Source organism: Neoarius graeffei, chromosome 13 (assembly GCF_027579695.1).
Source record: "Neoarius graeffei isolate fNeoGra1 chromosome 13, fNeoGra1.pri, whole genome shotgun sequence".
NCBI classification, from domain to species: domain Eukaryota; kingdom Metazoa; phylum Chordata; class Actinopteri; order Siluriformes; family Ariidae; genus Neoarius; species Neoarius graeffei.
In genome coordinates this window covers 62,395,561-62,419,552 of record NC_083581.1, presented here as the reverse complement: position 1 = coordinate 62,419,552, position 23,992 = coordinate 62,395,561, and the positions used below count along the sequence as shown (strand labels likewise).

Here is a 23,992-nt window from a genome sequence, read left to right as displayed (position 1 = left end):
TAAAAAAAAAAAAAACTGAGTTCAGTGATGTATAAGAAATAGAACAGGTTGAACCATGCTGTTACAGGAAAATAATCAATGATGAGGCGATATGATGCAGCCAGACACTAAACAGAGTTCCTGTTACCGCCCAAGAGCTTATTATTTTGCTACAGCAACATGCCCCGGCAGTAACGGTTTCATTCCTTTTATACCAGTGATTTTTCAATTCATAAAATTATTAAAAGAACACCACATCATGCTTTTTATCTACTTAGAGCTGCATTTAATGTTCTGGAACATCTGTAATTCAATTTTGTCATCACTTACATCATATAAACAGCTGTAAACAGTCGTTTCCTCACTAGTCTACATTTTTCTCTCTCTATGTTTTATGAGAAACATCACAAAGACTTTGTTACACAAAACTGAAACTGGAGACTCCTTCCATAAACGTTAAACATCTCCGGACAGAAAGCATCACCATTTTTCTTTGTTGGTTAGAAAAATTCTTCTTGTTAAGCTTAGATTACTTTGAGCATCCGCCCCATACAAATCGCTGTTACTATGGAAACAATAATGCACATTAATACAGACCTGTATTGAGTTTCGGTGGATGTTTCTGTTTGAGCTGGCGTTCTATAAATTAACACCTTCTGCACAATCAGATTTGAGAACTCAGTAGTGCTATATACTCAAAATCAGGCGAGGTCCAGCCAACTTCAGACTTTTAATTGCTATAAAATGATAATCACAATGCCTGGGATATCTCAGAAGTGAACTGTGATAGATGGTTCATGCCATCAACGTTATATCGTCATACGGAAAGTCCGACTGGGTTTGTGCTGTGCAATCTTCACGTGTAAAGCCAAATGAGCACTAACACGAGCTAATTCCACACAGGTATCAACAGCTAATCTCAAGTGCACTAATAACCTTGGGCTCCTTTGCCATTCCATTACTTTAAGGCAAAGAGTGGCGTATAAATAGTGTCTCCATTTCTCACCAGTGGTCTGTTACGGTTCTATTTCAGCTTCCCAGTCATTAAATATTTATCCCTGCAGAGTGGTGGCTCATACCACACTGATAAGCATTTACCAATCCAAATATCTCCTGCCTGGCTCCTTTCCTCTCTATGAACGAACACACACATACACACGTTTCAAAAAGATTATCTACAAGTGTTCCTTTAATCAGTGCAAACCAGAACTAGCGCTGGCTCCTGAAGGAAATCCTATTCCTCGACATATCAAGAAGAGAAATCACTTCTATTATATAGCAAGGGGACGAGGAAGGATGTGATCGCTCTAACGTGAGGCAGCATGTATAACGAAGGGCCTCTGACCAAAAAAAGTGTGGGGGGACAGGAACTGGGGGATATTATAGTGATATTGTAATAAATTGTGTCACAGTGCATTGTTCTGAGATATTGTGATATCCTTTTATAATTTCTTTCCCACCTCATTTTTTTTAAACAATTACATTATTAAATATTAAACAAATTTTAAATACTTACTGAAAGCAATGACTCGGATGTTGAAATGTTTTTTGTTTTTGTTTTACAGGAGTTAAGAAAAAAGTTAATGAATGGAATGTATACACATTAGAGGTGCAACGATTAATCGACTTAGTCGCCTAAAATCGATGACCAAGTTACTCGCCAGCTAATTTAATAGTCAATTACTTGGTGAGGTCATCACGTGTGTGTTTCGCGCTAACTTGGAATACTCTGACATTACCGCTTACTGGAGAGAAGCTAACAAATGCACAATGGCAGCTTCAAAAACAATAACCTCTCAAGTATGTGAGCATTTCATACTGAACTCTGGTTGTGAATTGCACAGTTTGTAAAGCTGACCTGAGCTGGCATGGAAGCACATCCTCCATACTGGAGCTTGCGAACAGGAAGCACGTCGGCTCACTGGATGACGGTTCATACCGGCAAGTCAGTTCGCTAGCTCGTTAGCTAATATTAATGTTAACAGTTGTCTTGCTTCATGTTATGAGCTGTAACACTTATTTGAAACGCATATTCTCTTGAATTAACGGAGTTGGAACAGAAAAGCAAGTAACAACCTGTTATTCACAACGAACTTGCTCACATTCTAAATAACATTTACAGTTTTAAACATGGCATCGTTGTTATAATGTCATGGTGACGTTTAAGACTGTTGCTGTTGAATGCACAAGTTTGCGGATGTCTGGAGAATTCGATCTTTTCCGGCTAAATCGCAAAGAAAATTCTACAGCTCCTATTTATGTGCGTGGCCAAAAAGTGAATGATTTATGGGCTTGTTTGAGTGTCAGAGCTTGACGTTTGGGGCAAAAAGTGACAACCTGAATAACTAATATCTCCATTTACCGTGAAACTGGACAGATAGAGGGGAAATGTTTATTTAGAGCGCATTTCGATATCTACACAGGATTCTCGAATCAAAACAAAACCAATGATTTTAATGTAGATTTCTTAAAGTGAGTGTGACGGACGGAGCCGTGACATGCAGTAAGCCATTTATCAGCAAAAACATCTACAAGCTGCACTGCCGCTCCTGTTTCTCCATATACGTCATGACTACTGTTTTACTGTTCGTTGTATCTCATCACTCTTCGCCAAAGATTAACTCCATTTTAATGAACCAAGTTGTTTTAGACGTACAGGGAAAGGCCTACCAGTTCTTTTAAACATGCTTGTGTACAAACTGAAATATTCCAACCTTATGGTGTGTCATGTTCACCTCTCGTCTGGATAAACATTATCCGGTATCAAGAAATGCAAACATTTACATCGGCTGTTAGAACATTTTCATTTATTGGTTAAAACTTTGCAAAAACAACTCTGTATCCAGTTTCAACCGCCGCCATTCAATTCCAACGCTACGTCCTGGTTCTGGTGGGAAACCGGGGGCTGTACCACTACAGGGAAATGGGGTGTTTGGTGGTATGGTCCACTTTGACAAAAAAAAGTTTTTGATGTAAATGGTAAATATGGGTATTTTGTCTGCGCAAAGGGGTCTGGGTGAAAAAGGGTTCTGTATGTTTGTGTTGCTGAGTCATTATTTTATAATTGAGGTATTAACTCGTTAATTGACTTATTTTTGGATTTGGTTTGTCTGGTGGGTGAAGTTACAGCGAGCCTCTCACAGGAGCGTGCGGAGATGCTGACTTTCCTCCATTTCAATCCAAAACTGTGACTGTAGCCTAATTTAGTTGTAACGGAGTTTCGACAGCAGAATGCACAAAGCACAGAACACACACTTCTATCCTCACTGTTTAAATTTAGATGGCTGCTTGATTTGCTTGATGAAGGGAAAACCGATGTAGTTGTGTTATTTCATTGCTGCTACTTTTGCTGATCCTTGGTTTTACATTTTGGCAGGAAAAATGGACACTGAAATTATTTATCTATCTTTTGTATCCGTGGGAAAGGTTATTAAAAGGTTTAATTTTTGAATGAAGGATTTATTTTATTGTCTTCGTTGCTTGTTAGGACATGAATAAAACACCTTCAAGCTAAATTTAAAAGCTGATGGTTAAATAAGAGTCATTTGGTAATTGGGCGATACATAATCCGAATAATCAACAGACTGCATCAACAAATTATTGCAACCTTAATACATGTACACTTTGATGATGCTTTGAACACTACTGGCGTTATCTTAACGAGCTTCATGAGGTAGTCACCTGGAATGCTTTTTAATTAACAGGTGTGCCTCGTCAAAAGTTAATATTAGTGCAATTTCTTGCCTTCTTACCGCGTTTGAGATCAAACAGTAAATGATAAGAATACAGTAAATAGCCCTATTCTACACCACAACTGTAGTAATCCATATTATATCAAGAACCACTCAACGAAGGGAAGAGAAACGACAACCGTCATTACTTTAAGACATGAAGTGACTTCAAAACCACTGAATTACAAGGTGTGTCTTTTCACTGGTACTGTATATAATTGTGTTTCTGCGAACTTTAAATTTAATATATAAATGCAACAGTAGTGTATTGTTGGGAAACTGTATGCAAACCTATACGTTATGTATTGTAGAAATGCTGAGGGTCGTGACATGATTATTTTTGTCTATTACATGCGGACGTGACATGTTTACTGGTAACAGGTTTATTAGGAACAGGTTCATCACTCATGTGAAGGTTTCTGTGGAGGTCTTTCTTTGCTCTCACACTGAGGACTTCTCACCAGTTAACAGTCAAAAGAAATTTGCATCCAGACAATAGCGATATTACGCACATCATCAAAACCATGCTTCCTTTATTTATGAAATAGTCCACACCCTTCCCCCCTCACGTGCTTTCCCCAGCTCGGTCTGAAAGCAAAACAGATATGCTGACATGGAAATGATCCCTAATCAAACATGATTTTAAGAAGCACCACTACTGTTGTATCTGCTGTTTGTGTTCGAGAGAGAATCTGGCATCGCAAAGTGGAGAATGATGAAACAGTTTTGTGCTTTAACCTTGTGGGTGGCTACTGTTGGGTGTGAATGCAGCTCCAGTGAACTCAGTACGCTTCAAAAAGCTCCTAGGGTTGACCTACTGTACTGCACAGGTATTCTTGGACAGAGAACAAAAACGTCTCTTTTTTTAGGCTCGGCAGGGAACGGCTCGAAGCCAGTCGGCTGAATTCCAGTGCTGGGGGGGGCTCTGAGGTGAGAGCTCAAAAGCACACAATGCAGAGATCTAGTGAAGAGCTTACTCTTTGGTGAAATGTTATTTAGAGCCACAGTGAATAACTTAAGCTTTATTACTACATCCTGTTATACAATCCTAAAAAAAGTGCTATAAACCTCTACTAACCTGCTTACAGTAATCCAGTCTCAGTGTGTTTAGATCACTGCGTGTCACACTCTCGTTCTCATTTTTTTCCTTCCCTCCCTCCCTCCCTCTTACACACACACACTTTACAGCTAAGCAGCCACTACTCACAAGCTGGTTGAAATTTGATAAGCACAAGCCTGGTAGCTTTCAATGGTCACTAAACCCTCTCCACTAGCCCTGAGGGAACACCCTATCAAGTGAAAATGCAAATGCTCTACTGCACCGCTGAGGTAAATGGCAGCTCGAGTGGGTGAGCGGTGTATTACCACAATAGAGTATGATTTTCGTTTTTGTGATAATGAAGCCACTCGATAAAAGCACAGACCTGCCGAGCCTCTTCCAAATCTCCACATGTGGCACCCTCGCCTCCCCTCCTCTGTACTCGCAATAACAGAAAGGATTTTATAGATTAGAGATAAAACCTAATATGTGCAATGACAGAATGTGTAATAAATAGATACAAATACGTATTTATAGGAGGAGATGTGCTTCCCCCCCCCAAAAAAAAAAGCTTGCCAGAGATGTTCACAAAGCATCTGGTTTGAGCCTGGAGGTGTAGATCAGGACTGGGATTTCTGGTTTTTGACTTTCATGTGGGTGTGAGCATGTGGTTAGATATGAACCTCACAGGACAAACAAAGGGCATATGAGGGCTCAGTGCAGTCTGATTCATTTACAGTATTCACTTATTCAACCTTCGTGACTGCCTGGTCAAGGTGGTTTCAATTACGTGAACAATTTGATATTATTTTGGGAAATTAAAGGCATTACATAATAACCCAGGCAGTTGCAGACAAAAAAAATAATAACCTCTGTGTACAGGAATGAAAATCTTTTTTGCACTCGAGTGACGTAGCAGAGCTCGAGGAACTGTTGAGGTTTAAATCCGGATACAGATATGGATATTTGGAGTATTAAACACACACATCTAATACAGAGGCATGCTGTAGATTCAAAATGTATCCATGCAGATGTAAAGTATACGTCAAGTTGAAGAAAATCTCCACACAGATGCTGGAGGTTAAATTCAGGTCTCGGTGAACAAAAGCACACAAACACTAAAGGCCTGGAGAATCAAAGTGGTATTAACCTCAATCTCGTTAATTAAAGCCAGCTACTGCAGCTCGGCAAAGACACTGAAATCAATTACCTCGCCAAGTACTGATCCATCACGTTGCTTGTTTACAATTTAATCCTGAACTTGTCAAAGCCATTATTTTCTTAATAACAACTTCCTCTCCAGGCTGCTTCGTCTCAAGCCTCATCTCTATGGGAGCAGAAAGGTCGTAAGCTTTAGCGCTCCCCAGGGCATAGCACGCCACCGCTCTAATTATTCCAACGTATGAAATGACAAATGAAGTAGATCAAACCCAAGGTGCCAGGAGGCCTCATGATTTCTGCTCAGATGTATGGGTTAAAACAGAGGTCGCTAACTGCAAGAGTGAAAGGCAAAACTAGTTAATGCTGTGTGACGATAATTATGTGGGTGACCTCTGAGAGGATCAAGCTGTTCCATTTGCAGAAGCTGATCTGATTGCAATCGTCGTCTCACTTCTCACCAAAGGACAAGGGGGAGGGGGGAAAAAAAAAAACACACACAAAAAAAACCATCTTACCCCTATTATAATTGCCAGCTCATTCCACACTGACAAAAATAATTAAATAAAATGGGTTCTGCAGTCCCTGTATTTGACCTCGAGGAAAAAAAAAAAAAAAACCTTCAGCATGCGCCAGGAAAAGTGCCCCCAAAACTAGTTAGCATTAGAACACAGCAAAGATCAATGAGCAAATGATTAGTAAATGCACTATTCACAGCATGCCAGTAATCATTGAGGACGCTCTCCTGCATTATTTACGGCCTAATGTATAATGCAGCACTAACAGCAGATTTAATGCATAAATAAAGCCGTGGTGCGCTTACATGAAATGTTTACTCACTAAAACAGGATTCGGAGCTACAAGCGTTTCAACAGGGCACCTCTCAAACTTTCAGACCTGTCATCTCTCTCTCTTTTTAACACTAAAAACAGAAAAATGCTTTCCAGGTGCTTTTATCTTAAAACTGAAGGTGAAGGATTCAAATGTGCTCGACTGCTGGAAAACAGACTAGAAATGTTGCAAATACAAAAATAAAAAAAAACATTATGAGCTGTTTATGTGATGTTTGAACAGCTTGAGATAGAAGCAACTCGGAGCAGATTATCATTACAAGGCTTTAAAAAAAAAAAAGTCTTTACTACAGCCTAATAAAAACTGTGGATAGGGCTGACTGTCTATAAAGAGGCAACAAATTCAAACAGACAAATCAGAAATTTATAAGCAAATAAAAGCTCCAGTGTGCAGCCCGGTCCCATGTTTCAGTTCTCCAGAAACTTAACAGACTTGCTGAAGAACCGGGAGCTAACGTAATGCAATAATCTGAGTCAAGATTGTTAGCTAGTTAAGTGTGTTAATACAGACTAACAGAACATCGTGCCCTCACTATCCAACGTTTCAGATAGATGATGTGTTCTGTCATTACACTGGATGCTAAAGATATTTAAGTCTGGCTAGAGTATTTATTTTCTCTCTGTATTTTTTTTTTTAATACATAGCTTGTGCTATAAAGTGCGCAACTCTGCAATCGATCGATAGATCGAGCACATTAAACATAAAAACTTTAGTTTCAACCAAAAAGCACAATTTGTAATTTATAACCTCCAACTAGGAAAACCCCAAAGAAAACCCCTTCAACTCGCAATTCCTATTCCATCTCCTCGACTCGTTCAGCAAGTGACGTCGAATCATCATGGCTGTCACAGCATCAACAGTTAAAAAAAAAAAAAGGAGTGCTCTGAGAGCACAATATCCCCCGCTGCAATATATTGTAAATAAAATTGCAATATGCGTATTACTGTCCTTTTGCCAAGTTTTGTGAAATTCCTCCAAAAATTGTGAGAGGAGTTGATTTCGGAAGGTGAGAACCCTTTCTGGGAAGGATTTCGCCATGACAATCCCCCTTCGGGGATAAAAAGTAGCATCTATAAAGGAGCTATACTGTATATACAAGAATTTGCTGTTCAATCTAAAACATTTATACAGTTTGCTGTTTGAGGAGGTGAATATACACCACTCATCAGTCACCTTTGTTGGCTTGAACACAGAGGTCAAAAACGACAGTTCTGACTTCTGAGATAAGTCGTATGCAGGATTTTATCTGGCTGGTGACTCCTTGTCCGCCAGGCCAAGTACAAATTAAAAACTAATAACCCAGATGTGAAATCTGCTTGTCCCAGGCACTCTGGCAACTGATTTGTTCACACTTGCCTTTAATGCTATTAACTTTTGAGGGGAGAAAGCAGTGCCTGCGACAGCTCAGCTCCTCTTTATTGCCTTCACTATGCTGAATAAACATGTCTCGATTCCCCCCTTCCTATTGCAAATGTGGGGGGAAAAAAAGCCTAAACTGCTTCAGGCCTTATTAAAAATATCAGCTTCAATTACCCCAACTGTTCTTCATCAACAAGCTGTGACGATTTACACTCCACACAGAAATGCAGCTTTTCTGTTTTAAAGTCTCGTTCGGGATCGATCCGGACCGATTTTGGATTCATAACTTGAGCCGTCTCCACGCAGCTGGAATTCACACCTCTCTCCAGCCTGTCTCGTTTGTGGTCTGACCTGTGTCCTGTCTCCCAGGCAATGAGCAAGCGTTTGTAGTTACTGTATCTATTGTTACAGCTGAGGTGCCAAGAAGGAGCTTACATTCTTGTAAACAAAGCACACACTCCATACAGGGACACAATTAAGCCCTCATTTAGGTGCTTTGCGCTTTCCAAGGCAGGCTACCTTTTAATAGAGCATGAAGATTTTTGCACACCAAGCATGCACATGTGTACAGTAAATAAACCATGAAAGCGAAAACACCCCCGCAAATCTATCCCCAACAGCTAAAAATCTGCTGTATTTCAAAACAGGCTGAATTCTTGGTTTGATGGCATTGAGCGGAGAGAATCCATGAGACAACAGTGGCGTGAGGAGGCTGCAACACAACATTAATTACTCCTGGTCTTTCAAGAAATTCATTAAGCCTAGCATTAAAGGGCTGCACCGTGCCATTGGCTCTCAGGAAGACGTGCAGGCGGAGAGTCGCTTCTACCACGCCAGCAGATTAAATAACACGCCTCCCTGAGTCCTATCAGACACTCCGGTTTGGAAAGGAAAGCCTGTTTGCAGCACAAATGCCATTTGATCCAAAAGTTTGCTTGATGCTTGAGTACAGAATGATCAGGGTACATTTCATTTATCAGAAACTTGACTTTTAGCGCCATGTCTAAGAGCATTCAGTATTCAGACATGACACTCAGGTCATCTTTAAACCACGACCAAGTGTTTACAGATTTACAGTCTCCGTTCTAAATTAACAGATTCATTATCATCACTTTCTGCTCAACAGTGGGTTTAGCCCTTTAAGAAGCACATGATATTTTTACTGGTAGCTGCAGTGAACCAGATCATGTTAATGTACATCTATGCATTAAACATTTACCAGGATTTCTCCACTTGCCTTCAGAAACAGGGACAACACAGTTAATCAGATGCCCACACTCTGAAAATGAAGCCACATGGTACTATGATTAGCTAAAGATCGCTACACCACTTTGGAGTCACACCGTTTTCCCTGCACCTCACTGCCAAACATAAACAAATTCGACCTCAGCACAACTGTGCACTGACTTCAGAAAGGCAGCGACTTGCTAATTCAATTATTCAGTGCAAGTAAACTGCTGGTTGACCTCTGGGGAGATCCTTAAATGCAGCGACACAGAAACTCGGTGGTTTCTCAAAAAAAAAAAAAAGCCAGCAAATCTGGTTTCATATTGAAGCTAGGAGGGACAAGGGAAAAAAAAAAAAGGAAAAAAAAAAGCCCTGAAAACACTAGGTTTGTCATTATGAAAGCCAGAAGAAAAAGCACCCTACAGATATTTACTCACACATCCCACACATCTAAAACACTCACGCACCATAAAATCAGTAGCACCAGTTTTATTTTTACTTGACCAGATGTTATAGTCCTTTCCATATCGCACTGTTTGATGTATTATCAACACTTCAATGTACATGTTCAAGAGTTCAAATGATCAATGTTCAGAACTCGTAATACTCGAGTGATGCTTATAGATTTGAAGAAACTGAACAAGGTTTCTTTCAGAGTAATACAAGACAATGAAAACATGCTGTGCCTTGCTCTGGTTCCTCTGTGGGAGAGTGTTCTCCAGATCCAACTCCTTTTTACCTCAGGGCTATCATCAAAAGTAAGAATAACAGAGTTCACAAACTCACTATACTCCATAAGCTGAAGGATTAGAGTGAAATATTCTGCATATGACTTATGATTACCTACACTCCCTGAAAACAAACTTTTCCTCGTCACTGGGGTGTTACATTCATCTTTTGCACCTTTTACATAGTAACGTGAACGCAGTACAAGTTAATGATTTAAGGTACTACTAAGGGACTACTCATAGATTTTAGTAAGGTATTTTATACACACTTCCCCAGGTCAAAAGGTACAACCTTGAGGATACCACTGCAGTGACAAGCAGGGGTACAGTTTAGTAACTTCTTTTCTGTCCAGATGTTTACAGAAATTCCCTCCTCCAAAGCACTTATCTTTTACTCATCACTCTGACTCATGCTTTGACAATGTACTCCGTAGGAACTCCCACCAAAGTGTTCCAGCACTGAGCATATCTCTGAAAGTAAGCAACTACCATCAATTCTTTGATCTATGCATAACCAACACAACGGTTATCAGATGATGGAAAAATATTTGTCTTTGTAACTCTTACACAAACCTCATTCATGATGAATGTGTACTGAGGTCAAAGATATAATGAGGCTGTCTAATAAACAAACAGTCATTATTGCATAAATAACCCAAATAGTGCCCAATAAGAGTTCGCCACATGTGAATTATTAGCAAGAGAGGAAGTATAACATGTGAGAGTAAAAGACAAAACTATTTTTGTTCCAAGATTAATCTGATTTTGATCTTAAAAAAAAAAAATGGCAGCCATTCATTTCGATTGTGGTGCGTGATTTCTTTACGTTTTATTTAGTCAGGAAAAAAATCCACTCACGAGAACACGGGGGATGGATAGCAACATCTTAGGGTTACTTTATCATGAAGACCGCCATCTTTCAAGATGTACTCAAGTTATACAACATGAACATCTTTTAAAACAGATTTTCTAAAGGTCCACTGTGGCAACTCACATGGTTTCGGTTTAGTCTGAAAAACCCTTCCAGAATGACATCATCGTGAGACTTTATAACTAGACCTTTTTATGAATAGGAGAGAAAAAGTGTATTGAGTATATTACATAGCACGTAGTGTGTAAAAGGGAAAAGAAAAAAAAAAAAACAAAACAATAGAAAACTCCCCAGAGTCTAGATGACATGCAAACCAAGTATGGCTGATAAAACAGTGATTACAGGAGGAAAAAGAAAACAAGACACTTCCCCCTCACACACAGGACTTGTAGACTGATATCAGATAAGGCCAACTGTGAAACAAATACTGCTTAAGATTAGCCTTCTCAACCACCACCCATCCTCTTGCTTTTTTTTTTTTAACAACACCCACGCTACCATAGGCTTGACTAATCACACACAGGCCATCGTAGGCCAGGGTTCAATGTGGTTTATTCAGCTCAGGGGAAGTAAAGCTGACTTGGTTGTCCTCAGCAGCCTCCAACTGGACAAGCAAGTCCATCAAAAACCCCTTGGGTTTGCAGTAAACAAATGACTCGAACTCATCACTTGCAATTGCTGGAAGGCAGTGCATGGGGGAGGGTGAGTGAGTGATATGAATGCTCATCAAAAACATGCAAGTTGCACTGAGTAGGAGTTTTGTGGTTTTTCTTATAATTAGTCATCTGATATCACTGGGGACAGATAAATCTGATTACAATCATGATGAAGCATGTGATTTTTAAACCATCATATCTCAGTAACTAACTTCACGCATACATAATAAATACTTTGTGCTTTTGGTCCCGTTTTGGGAGCTCAAAGTAGATATAAAAGCGGCGGCTTTCCTTAGAAAAGGTGCCAAGTGGAATCTCTAGAAAGCTGCGCGTGCACGCACACACACACACACACGAGAGAAACCCTTTTCCAGTGAACTGTAACCCATACACACTTATGACGATGATGGTGAAGCACATGACCTTTTATTACATACTACTACTAAATTGTGAAGAATTGTTTGGCTTTTGGCCCATTGTTCTAACAATAGTATTTCTGTAAATGTAAAATCTTCCAAGAAGAATCTCCTTATAAACAGATCCAAGCAGACTCTCTTTAAAAAACTTGGAACACCACAAAGAACCTTTATGCAACAAAAATGTCACCCAAATACACCTGAAAGGTCAATAACAGCACAGCACAGCACATGACCTTAAACTGTATGTATATTACTAAGTAATTACCAAAAATAGTGTGACGGTTTTTTTTTTTTTTTGGTCCTATTATGGGAACACTTACAGATTTTGTAAGAACAAGGAAAGTTTCCTTACAAGGGTTCCAAAGTGAAATGTGTTTAGAAACCTGTCAACTCCACAAAGAACCAAAACAAAACAACTATGCAGTGACCAAAACAAACCTAATTTCACAGGTTTACAATAGAACAGTGAAAAAGTTGTTTTGTCTTTCTGGGTTTCATTTACAAAAACGTTTTCTAAAGAAAGAATTGACTGTTGTTGTTCGTCCTATTATGGGAACACTTACAGATTCTCTAAGAACGAGGAAAGTTTCCTTACAAGGGTCCCAAAGTGAAATATGTTTAGAAAGCTGTAAACTCCACAAAGAACCCAAAACAAAACCATCCAAAAGCGGAGGGTGTGTGTGTGTGTGAGTGATTATATATATATATATATATATATATATATAGCATAATCTTTTACAAATAGTTCAAACACAACCGTACAGTGACCAAAACAAACCTAATTTCACAGGTTAAAAGCAGAACAGTGAAGAAGTTGTTTTGTCTTTCTGGGTTTCATTTACAAAACCGTTTTCCAAAGAAAGAACTGAATGTTGTTTGTTTGACTTTTTCTACTTGCTCCTGTACATCATCTGCACAGGAACCTTTTGGAGATGGAAAAAAAAGAAAAGAAAAGAAAAGAAGAAACAAACAAACCTTGAAGGCTTTCTACAGAACTGCTAATACAGGCCTGTTGAAAAGGTTAAAAGGTGAACTCTACTGTACAACAGTTCTCTCTTGCTTTAGTTTGTCTTCCTGTGAAAACCCTTAAAGGTTTATCATCTATTTTCAGAAAGCTCTCTTGAAAGCAGAAAACGGATAAAGAAGACACAGAGGAACATTTTCACTCAGACACTCAAAGCTCGTTTCCTTTTCGTTAAAACGTGAAAAAAAAAAAGTTGATTCGAGTGGAGCTCGTGCTTTCAAGTTAGCAACCAAGCTAACATTCCCTCAGTATCCCCTCTTCACCTTCCTTCCTTCCTTCCCTCCCTCCCTCCTTTCTCTCTCTCTCAAGTACTCACCCCGCCAGTCTGGTGGTCTCCAAGTTCCGATGGGCAGCTTCGAAACCACTCCGGACCGTAAATAATCCCTGTTATTGTGGGGTTTTTTTCCTCCTCTGACGGAAAAAAAAAATTAAAAATGAAGCCCAAAACTCCTCAGGCTGGGCCACAATCCAAGCGCGCGCGCGCGGAGCGGAACGGTCTCGCGCAGCCACTTTATCCTACATGCGGATGGGAAAGAGGCTCACGCGCTCAACAAAAGACCCAACTCGCTTCCCTCAAACACGCTCTCGCCTCTGCTGAACAAAACACACGCGCACGCGCGCGCGCGCACACACACACACACCACACACACATGCGCGCGCGCATGCACACCTTCCTCGTCTTCCGTTTCACCGCGTGATAAACTCCGAAATGTTTGAGAAACGGCGCGGTAGTTCGAGGCGAGGAAATCACCGAGTTCACCGCTTACACACTCAGCTTCCTTTTTTCACACACACTCTTTCATATGCGCGCGCTCACACACACACACACACACACAGCTCGCTCTCTCTCTCTCTCTCTCTCTCTCACACACACTCAGCTGTTCACCAGACGCATCCACATGGCTGACCTACTAGTCTTTCTTTATCCAGACACTATGAAGGAGAATTACACCACCCCCACACTACACACACTACACACACACACACACACGAGACACTAAAACCCGGACTGGATCCCAATTAGCGCGCGCACAAAAGCGTCCTGATTGATGCTGTGGTCAAAGTGAGCTGCAGGAAACGAGCATTAACGCTCTGCAACACCGGGCACGTGCACACGCGGCATTTAAAGCATTGTTAGTGCTGATGAAATAATGTGAGGAATGCATGCTATGGAAGCAATTTTGTGCCAAAATGTTCATACGATACTTTTGAAATATCAAACGAAAACGACAAACCAAAATTAAAAAAAAGTCAATTTTTTTTTAGACTGGCAAACAAATTATTCGTGTAATCGTGCAAAATATCAGTCTATTACTCTTCAGAAACCTTTTGCCGCTTTTCCACTACAAACGCGGCTGAGCGGGGCTGTTGGAGTTGCATTTCGACTACAACCGTGCTGGCTGGAAGTGGGTGGACACATTGGGTGGAGTTAGCGAAAGTGGGTGGACGTCACGTGATGTCGTTAAGCGGCGCAAACAGTGACATCAGTGAGCTTTTAAGCGGTAGTCTCACGACCCGAATAGTAAACAATAAACATGGAGTCGTTAGTGTTGCTGGTCTTGGTGCTGTGGCTTGTTGTCACCGACAACGCCGACAGATACTGGCAAGAGCGTATAGATGAGGCGAGGCGCATAAGGCTTCAGAAATTCTCGTAATTCTTCTTCTTCCGGGTTTGCGGTGTTTACAGATCCCAGCGTGCTCGCGGGGCGTGTGTGGGCATGTGAGGACACTCCTCCTCACCAATCAGCGCACAAGGGAGTGTCTGCTCACGCCCCCAGCCTCACTCGGCTCGGTTTGGCTCGCTTCAGCCCCACTCCAAAACCGTGCGAGTTTTAGGGGCTAAGCAGGGCTGAAGCGAGCTGAGTCGTGCTGGTTTTTGGTAGTCGAAACGCGAGCCGTGTCGGGCTGAAGTGAGCTGAAAAAGGGTAGTGGAAAAGGGCCATTTTATTTTTGTGCCGCGTCTTTCTCAGGCCATGTTTACATCAGACCGTATCAGCGGATCATCAGATTAACGTTTTTAAAACGATTCGCGTGCACACAGCAACGCCAATACACGGATACGCTCGGCTCCGCAGGCATCCTGCGCTCCAAATCACTCCGCCCTGAACAGCGAGTGCCCTCTGGAGGGTGCGCACTCCGGCCCTGCGCAGCTCACAGAGCGCGCGAGTGAAGCGCACAAGCAGTGATTCGGGACTGAGCCGCTGTGCGCAAGTCACTTACCACTTGCAAGTGGAAGGATGGCAAGCCTAAAGACAATCATAACTACACAATGGGCAGTATTTGCAGTATTTTCATACTTTTATACTCTTTAATGAAAGGTGATACAAGGCGGAAGTCCGCGCCGTTTTTCAGCAGTCGCGTCACATGACCAACGCCAGCGAATCAGGAAGGTGGATGTCACAGTGACGTTGTCCAATGAGACGCCAGCTAGAGCTCAGCACAGCGTATCCACGTATTCTGAATGTTTACACAGCACCGGAGCTGACACGATCTGGATTGAATACATGGACGCTGGCGGATTCCCGTTTCCCGGCGTTTCCAGGCGTTTTAATGTAAACGGACAGTGCATCCGCGAAGAAAACGAGACAGATACAGTCTAATGTAAACGTAGCCTTAGACCGTATCTGTCTCGTTTTCTTCGCGGATGCACTGTCCGTTTACATTAAAACGCCTGGAAACGCCGGGAAACGGGAATCCGCCAGGGTCCACGTATTCAATCCAGATCGTGTCTGGTCCAGTGCTGTGTAAACATTGAGGATACGCGGATACGCTGTGCTGAGCTCTAGCTGGCGTCGTCATTGGACAACGTCACTGTGACATCCACCTTCCTGATTCGCTGGCGTTGGTCATGTGACGCGACTGCTGAAAAACGGCGCGGACTTCCGCCTTGTATCACCTTTCATTAAAGAGTATAAAAGTATGAAAATACTGCAAATACTGATGCAAATACTGCCCATTGTGTAGTTATGATTGTCTTTAGGCTTGCCATCCTTCCACTTGCAAGTGGTAAGTGACTTGCGCACAGCGGCTCAGTCCCAAATCACTGCTCGTGCGCTACACTCGCGCGCTCTGTGAGCTGCGCAGGGCCGGAGTGCGCACCCTCCAGAGGGCACTCGCTGTTCAGGGCGGAGTGATTTGGAGTGCAGCCGCTGAGGAGGAAGCGATGAGCCGCACTGACACATTTCTCAACTTACGTGCCGAATTAGTCATGTGATTAGCGTTGCTGTGTGCACGCTAATCGTTTTTAAAAACGTTAATCTGATGATCCGCTGATACGGTCTAATGTAAACCCCACCTCAGTTTTGTTTGACGTAATTTATTTTGGTTGCGATTCCAGCTTTCTCGTTTGCGCTCCCTGACTTTTTGCTTGCAGTTTTGGCACAAACTTCACGTGTGGGTGGGCTGTCCAGGAATGCATTCCCATTGGCTAACTTGTGTTTGACTGACAGCTACGCTCAGCCATTCCCTACTCGGATTCTGGCGGACTGTTTGGCGAGTGACCGATCCATTGACGGTAAACAAGGATCGAGTGGACTTCAGTGGCGACTATGAATTAAATTGGCTTGGCTAAAGAATCCGAGTAGGGAATGGCTGAGCATAGCTGTCAGTCAAACACAAGTTAGCCAATGGGAATGCATTCCTGGACAGCCCACCCACACGTGAAGTTTGTGCCAAAACTGCAAGCAAAAAGACAGGGAGCGCAAACGAGAAAGCTGGAATCGCAACCAAAATAAATCACGTCAAACAAAACTGAGAAAGCCGCGGAACAAAAATAAAAGGTTTCTGAAGAGTAATAGACTGATATTTTGCACGATTACACGAATAATTTGTTTGCTGGTCTAAAAAAATTAACTTTTCTTTTTGTGTATTTTGATTTGTCGTTTTTGTTTGATATTTCAAAAGTATTGTATGAACATTTTGGCACAAAATTGCTTCCATAGCATGCCCCACACACACACACATTGATTTGTCTCGCGCGTGCATGTGTAATAACTGATGAACGGAGCACTTTGATGATCCTGGTGCAAATAGTGACGCAAACAAAAGCTGCAGATTCCACATCTAGACGTGTATTGACTGACTTTGGCTTGGCTTCTGGATAGCGTTTAAATCTAAAGGTTGGGTACACTTTAAAAAAAAAAAGTTTCTCAAGCTTGAATTGATTAATGTGGTTGGTTCTAGCTTTCTTTGTGAAAGGAAACTCCTCTATTGGAGGGTTCTACAAAAAAAATAAATCATCTCATTATCTCTAGCTGCTTTATCCTGTTCTACAGGGTCGCAGGCGAGCTGGAGCCTATCCCAGCTGACTACGGGCGAAAGGCGGGGTACACCCTGGACAAGTCGCCAGGTCATCACAGGGCTGACACATAGACACAGACAACCATTCACACTCACATTCACACCTACAGTCAATTTAGAGTCACCAGTTAACCTAACCTGCATGTCTTTGGACTGTGGAGGAAACCGGAGCACCCGGAGGAAACCCACGCGGACACGGGGAGAACATGCAAACTCCGCACAGAAAGGCCCTCGCCGGCCACGGGGCTCAAACCCGGACCTTCTCGCTGTGAGGTGACAGCGCTAACCACTACACCACCATGCCACCTATATATATTATATATATTTATACACACACACACGTACGTTCAAAAGTTTGGGGTCACTCTGAAATGTCCTTATTTTTGAAAGAAAAGCACTGTTCTTTTCAATGAAGATCACTTTAAACTAATCAGAAATACACTCTATACATTGCTAATGTGGTAAATGACTATTCTAGCTGCAAATGTCTGGTTTTTGGTGCAATATCTCCATAGGTGTATAGAGGCCCATTTCCAGCAACTATCACTCCAGTGTTCTAATGGTACAATGTGTTTCCTCATTGCCTCAGAAGGCTAATGGATGATTAGAAAACCCTTGTACAATCATGTTAGCACAGCTGAAAACAGTTGAGCTCTTTAGAGAAGCTATAAAACTGACCTTCCTTTGAGCAGATTGAGTTTCTGGAGCATCACATTTGCGGGGTCGATTAAATGCTCAAAATGGCCAGAAAAATGTCTTGACTAGATTTTCTATTCATTTTACAACTTATGGTGGTAAATAAAAGTGTGACTTTTCATGGAAAACACAAAATTGTCTGGGTGACCCCAAACTTTTGAACGGTAGTGTATATTATATCACATGCACACTTCAAGCACAGTGAAATTCATCCTCTGCATTTAACCCATCTGAAGCAGTGAACACCCAGAGCAGTGGGCAGCCACACTAGAGCGCCCGGGGAGCAGTCAGGGGTTAAGTAGCTTGCTCAAGAGCACTTCAGCCCAAGGCCGCCCCACGTTAACCTAACTTTGGCCTGTGGGAGGAAACCCACGCAGACACAGGGAGAACATGCAAGCTCCACACAGAAAGGCCATCGCCGGCCGCTGGGTTCGAACCCGGAATCTTCTTGCTGTGAGGCAACTGTGCCGCCCTCTAAAATAAACTTCTAGGGAGGCAAATTTAACCAAATCTGATGGGACAATGATACAGAGCATGTGACTTGACATTATTACATAGTACCAAGTTACTTATTATACACAAGTTGTTTAATTTTTTTTATGTAAGAAAGAAAGCACAACTTTATTCATCACACACTTGTGAAATTCCTCTCTGCATTTAACCCATCTGAAGCAGTGAATACACACATACATACCCAGAGCAGTGGGCAGCCATGCTAACAGCGCCCGGGGAGCAGTTGGGAGTTAAGTGCCTTGCTCAAGGGCACACCAGCCCAAGGCCATCCAATATTAACCTAACCTGCATGTCTTTGGACTGTGGGGGAAGCCGGAGCACCCGGAGGAAACCCACGCAGACATGGGGAGAACATGCAAACTCCACACAGAAAGGCCCTCGCCGGCCACTGGGTTCGAACCCGGAACCTTCTTGCTGTGAGGCGACCATGCTAAGCACTTACAAATATTCCATGTACAATCTTGCAAAAGAGGATTTTCTTTTGCTCTGTTTCAAAAACTACACGAGGAACCTATGAGGAACCCTTTATCTAAATAAATCTGACATTGGACCATGTGACCTAATGTTGCTTTGCAACTTGTAATTCCCCATTTCCAACCAGTAAAAACCAACCGCCCCTTCAACTCCAAATTCCTGCTTGTCAACTTCGGGTCATAATCTACTGCTACAAGTTTACGGGGGTGGCACAGTGGTGTAGTGGTTAGCACTGTCGCCTCACAGCAAGAAGGTTCTGGGTTCGAATCCAGCGGCCGACGAGGGCCTTTCTGTGTGGAGTTTGCATGTTCTCTCTGCGTCTGTGTGGGTTTCCTCCCACAGTCCAAAAGATATGTAGGTTAGGTTAATTGGTGGCTCTAAATTGACCGTGAGTGTGAATGGTTGTTTGTATCCCTGTGTGTGTGTGTGTGTCAGCCCTGAGATGAGCTGGCGACTTGTCCGGGGTGTACCCTGCCTCTCGCCCATGGTCAGCTGGGATAGGCTCCAGCTTGCCCCCCGCGACCCCACACAGGATAAGCAATTACAGATAAAACAAGTTTATGGAGTGACTAAAACTCAATATGGCTGCAGACATCAGAAATAAACAGCAATTAGACTCATTTATATATGTTACAGGTTTAAACAAAAAATATATATTTTTTTTTTTCACGGTCCGGTTTCCATCAACTTGTGGGTTCTGATTGGCTCGTGAGCAATCCGGACCCTGGTTACGGACCTTTGGCGACTTGCTCATTCACAACAACAAACATAGTAGCAATTTTTTTGTCAACATTTATTTTCGCATTTCTCAGTATAATAGCATTAATTTTACCGCATGGATAACGATAACAGTGTTCACAGCGAAAGCGAGTTTTACTACCCTGATGAAGACAAACATTTCAGGAGAAAGCCGAAAACGATCTTGTTGCAGGTTTGTTCTAAAAATTGTTTCCCTTTTGGGCGCTCTCATTTTCTGTTAGAATTTGGTCAAGAAAAAAATAAATATATTATTTACCAGCTTAAAGTCGGTCCGTATCGTGAAATTGAGGCCTCGGTCAGTATTTTCAAGGCTGAGGTCACGGTATTTCACGATACGGACCTCCCAGCTGGTAAATTTTTATATAATTTTTACCCCTTCCTCTCTCCTCAACCCAGGTGGTGATTTTTGACCTGGGTTAAAAATTTTAACCTAGTCCATAATTTCCAACTGAAGTAAAATTCTGGATTATCTACGATTCTTAAAAGGGATTTTTATTTTGGGGACTCTTTAATAAGACAGGATTTTTAGCTGGTTCTCAGAAGAACGACAAATCTATTTTCCATCACTTCTTTTGTCTGTCTCTCTCTTCCATCCACCTCCTCTCTGTCTACACCTACCTACTATTTCCTCTCATCTATCTCCCTATTGACCTAATTAACATTTTTTTCATACTCAACCCAGATTCGAACTTGGAACCTTCTGATTCTTAACCCAACGCTTCAACCACTTTAAAATATAAAACCTAACCCTAGATATCGTAAGTTTCCCTCATACAAGAAGTAAATTATGAAATGGGATAAAAATTCTAACCTAGGTTGAAAACTTCCACCTGACCTCCAGCATATACAAGTATTTGCTTTAGATCAGTTAACATACATCTATAAATCACTTAACTATAACAACACTGACTATAATGTTTGCTTGCTGAGGAGTTAAATATACATCACTCACAGTTAGTTTTGTTGCTAATAAAAGACAACGTGGGTTTTGTTTTGTTTTTTCTTTTTCGCTTAAAGTTGATTGTAAGTGGTAATTTGAAGGCTGGAGTGACATTTTCCACCTCGGCACAAAGCAAGCTGAACACAGCGTTCAATTCCCCCCTTTGTGGGAAACCTTAAATATTCTTGCAAAGGATTTTAACTAGAAAAATGTCCAAGCGGAATTTCTTTACACAGCTGCAAACGACACAACAAACTATTATATGATGACGATGGCACATCTGACCTTAAGAAGTCACTTTAGTTAGTATAACTAACTGCACGCATACATAAACATGATCAACATGATGGGGTTTTTTTTGTCCATTTGTGGGAACCCTTAAATAGGGTGCAGAATCTTGTCAGTTTTCCATAGAAAACGTTCAAAGTAGACTATATAGATATATACACTCCATCCACTTTATTAGGAACACCTGGACATTCATGCGGTTATCCCGCAAGTCAATCATGTGACAGTAAATGCAGGCCAAGAGCTTTAGTTAGTGTTGACATCAAACATCAAGACGAAGAAAAAAAAAAAAAGTGTGATCTCAGTGACGTTCAATGTGGCATGCTTGCTGGTACCAGATGGACTGGTGTGAATATTTCAGAAACTGCTGATCTCCTGGGATTTTCATACAAAAAGTCTCTAGCGTTTACACAGAATTGTGCAAAAAATACAAAACACCCATCTCATGAATGACAGTTCTGTGGGTGGAAATGCCTTGTTGATAAGAGAGGTCAGAGGAAAATAGCCAGGTTGGTTTGAGCTGCCAGGAAGAATACTGTAACTCAATCACTCTTTGCAACGGTGGTGAGCAGAAAAGCATATCAGCATGCTAGGGCTGTAACAATATGCGTATCGAAATCGCGATACGCAGAGCCACGATCCGTGTCGCGATACAAGAAGGCAGAATCGCGGTACACCCTTTCAAACTTCTCCTCAGCCCAAAAACAGAGGCGCTTCCAAACTTCAATTTGTGAATACTTTACTTTTTATTTAAATTACATTTTAACCTTACTTAAATTACTTTTATTTTTTATATCTATTAGTACGGTAAGTCGTTTTTTCGCCGACCTGCGACAATCTTCTGCGAGTCACGCAACGTCCACACTCGCCACTGGCAGAGCATTCATTTCTTTTAAGCGGTCGCCATTCTGGTTGCGACACGGGGAGCGAATCTGTAAACAAGCAGCTCATTGGCTGGCTAGGTGTGCCACAAGCCAATCACAATCACTTGACCGGAAAGGCATGTCTGCTTGGGCGGAAGCCTTCTGCGGCAGTTACATTTTGACATGCGAGCAATGTTTCACCATAAAAATTCCGTAATTTCCATCTGTTTTCCACGATCACAGAAAATCATTGGCCCTATGAGAGTGAGGCAGTGAGAGAGCCACCCCCCAAAAAAATCTTAACGGATTTACACGATTTGGAAAAATGACTTTTTCAGAACCGAAAAAACCAGAGCTTCCGGCTCAACAGTATTATTTTGAGAAATAAAACAATCTTTGGATATACATTTGTTCATGTTTGCATACATATTACTCATTCTCTGCAGTGGTCTGAATTATTTGTTAAATAGTTAATGTAAGTAAGTAAATGTTAATAAGTCAAATTTACTACTTTAAAAAACCATTTAAAAAAAAATCGTGGGTGTATCGAATCATGGGTCAAAAATCGCGATACGAATCGAATCGTGAGTTGGGTGTATCGTTACAGCCCTACAGCATGCACAAAACATCGAACCTTGAGGTGAACGGGCTACAACAGTAGAAGACCACATCAGGTTCCTCTCCTGTCAGCCAAGAACAGGAATCGGAGCTTATCATGGGCACAGACCCACTGAAACTGGACAGCTGAAGACGCGAAGAAATAAAAATAAATCATTCGGTCTCCCCCCAGTCTTCACATGTCCAGTTTCAGTGGGTCTGTGCCCATGATAGCCTCAGATTCCTACCCTTTGCTGACAAGAGTGGAACCTGACGTGGTCTTCCGTAAGCTTTTGTAATCCATCCACTTCAAGGTTTGAGATGCTTTTCTGCTCATCACAGTTGTAAAGAGTGCTTATTTGAGTTATAGACTTCCCGTCAACTCATACCAGTCTGGTCATTCCCCTCTGCTCTGCTCGCTCTCATCAACAAGGTGTTTCCACTGACAGAACTGTTGCTCACTCACTCACTCACTCACTCCCCCACACACACCCCATTCTGTGTAAACGCAAAAGACTGTTGTGTGTGAAAACCCCAGGAGATCAGCAGTTTATAGATCAGAAATACTCAAACCAGTCCATCTCGCACCAGCACCCATGCCACGGTAGCTCGCACTCCCCCCCCCATTCTAATGTGGTGTTTAAAGCTAGCCGCACACTACGCCGATTTTCAGCGTACCGAGCCAACTGAAGTCGCGAGTCAGGCATAAAGACTAGTTTTCGATGGTACCGACTCATCTCACAGCCGATTCGAAAAACTAATCGGGAGCCAGACTGATCGGCGAGAGTCGCTAGCAATAGCCAATCATATCTTTCGCATATAACATGTGATATTTCGTGATCATGTGACTTCTATCTTTTCGAAAAATGAACGGACTGACAATAATGTCAAACTGAACCGTTGATCAAGGGAGATCCGCGCCCCGACATGCGGTGTGCGCGCGCACTCGGCGCATGCTCAGTTGCGTGAATGTGTCATGCACCGAAAATAAGAGATTCACAAGCCAGGAACGCCTCATGATGCAATACGCAAGAAAAGAAAGAAGATTTACTGCCATTTTACTTTGTATTTGAGTAAAGTGAATAAATAAATGGTCTGTGGAAAATACACTTAACCCTGGGAACTGCGTGCACAGGAGTTTATTTTGTGTTTACTCCCCCCGGCTGGCTACTTATGTGTCATGGCTGGCTAGTATGAGCCTTAGTGGAAAGCCCTGGGAATGCGGAAATGTCAAGTTCGATTTTAGATTTACGAACCCGAAAAAAATGTCGAAAAACCGGCATTAAAAAAAAATTTCACCCGCACAAACGGCACTCACCCGGCCGGTGGACCGGAAACCGAACATTTTTTAATAATGGCCCAAGGTATTAACCTCTGCTTTCTTTCATTCGTGAGTTAGTCGGGGATATGTGCGTGCCCTGTCGGGAGTCGGCTCTGAAATGGGTCGGTTCGGGACCGCGTGGATCGGCGTAGTGTGCGGCTAGCTTAATATGAACATGAACTGTACTGTAGCTCCTGAC

The 23,992-nt window shown here is 42.0% G+C and overlaps 1 protein-coding gene across 3 annotated transcripts in view; it reads right to left on the bottom strand.

Moving 5' to 3' along the window:
- The window catches only part of rerea (arginine-glutamic acid dipeptide (RE) repeats a), a 351,957-nt gene that overhangs the window by 140,855 nt on the left and 187,110 nt on the right, over window positions 1-23,992 (bottom strand). Inside the window, exon 1 of one of the 3 annotated variants that reach the window (XM_060938299.1) lies at window positions 13,360-14,005. The exons of 1 other annotated variant lie outside the window; for it this stretch is intronic. The gene's annotated coding sequence lies outside the window, so the exon portion shown is untranslated. Of the gene's footprint in view, window positions 1-13,359; window positions 14,006-23,992 lie in introns of those variants that run through there. One more of the 3 variants, XM_060938297.1, reaches the window with a different exon arrangement.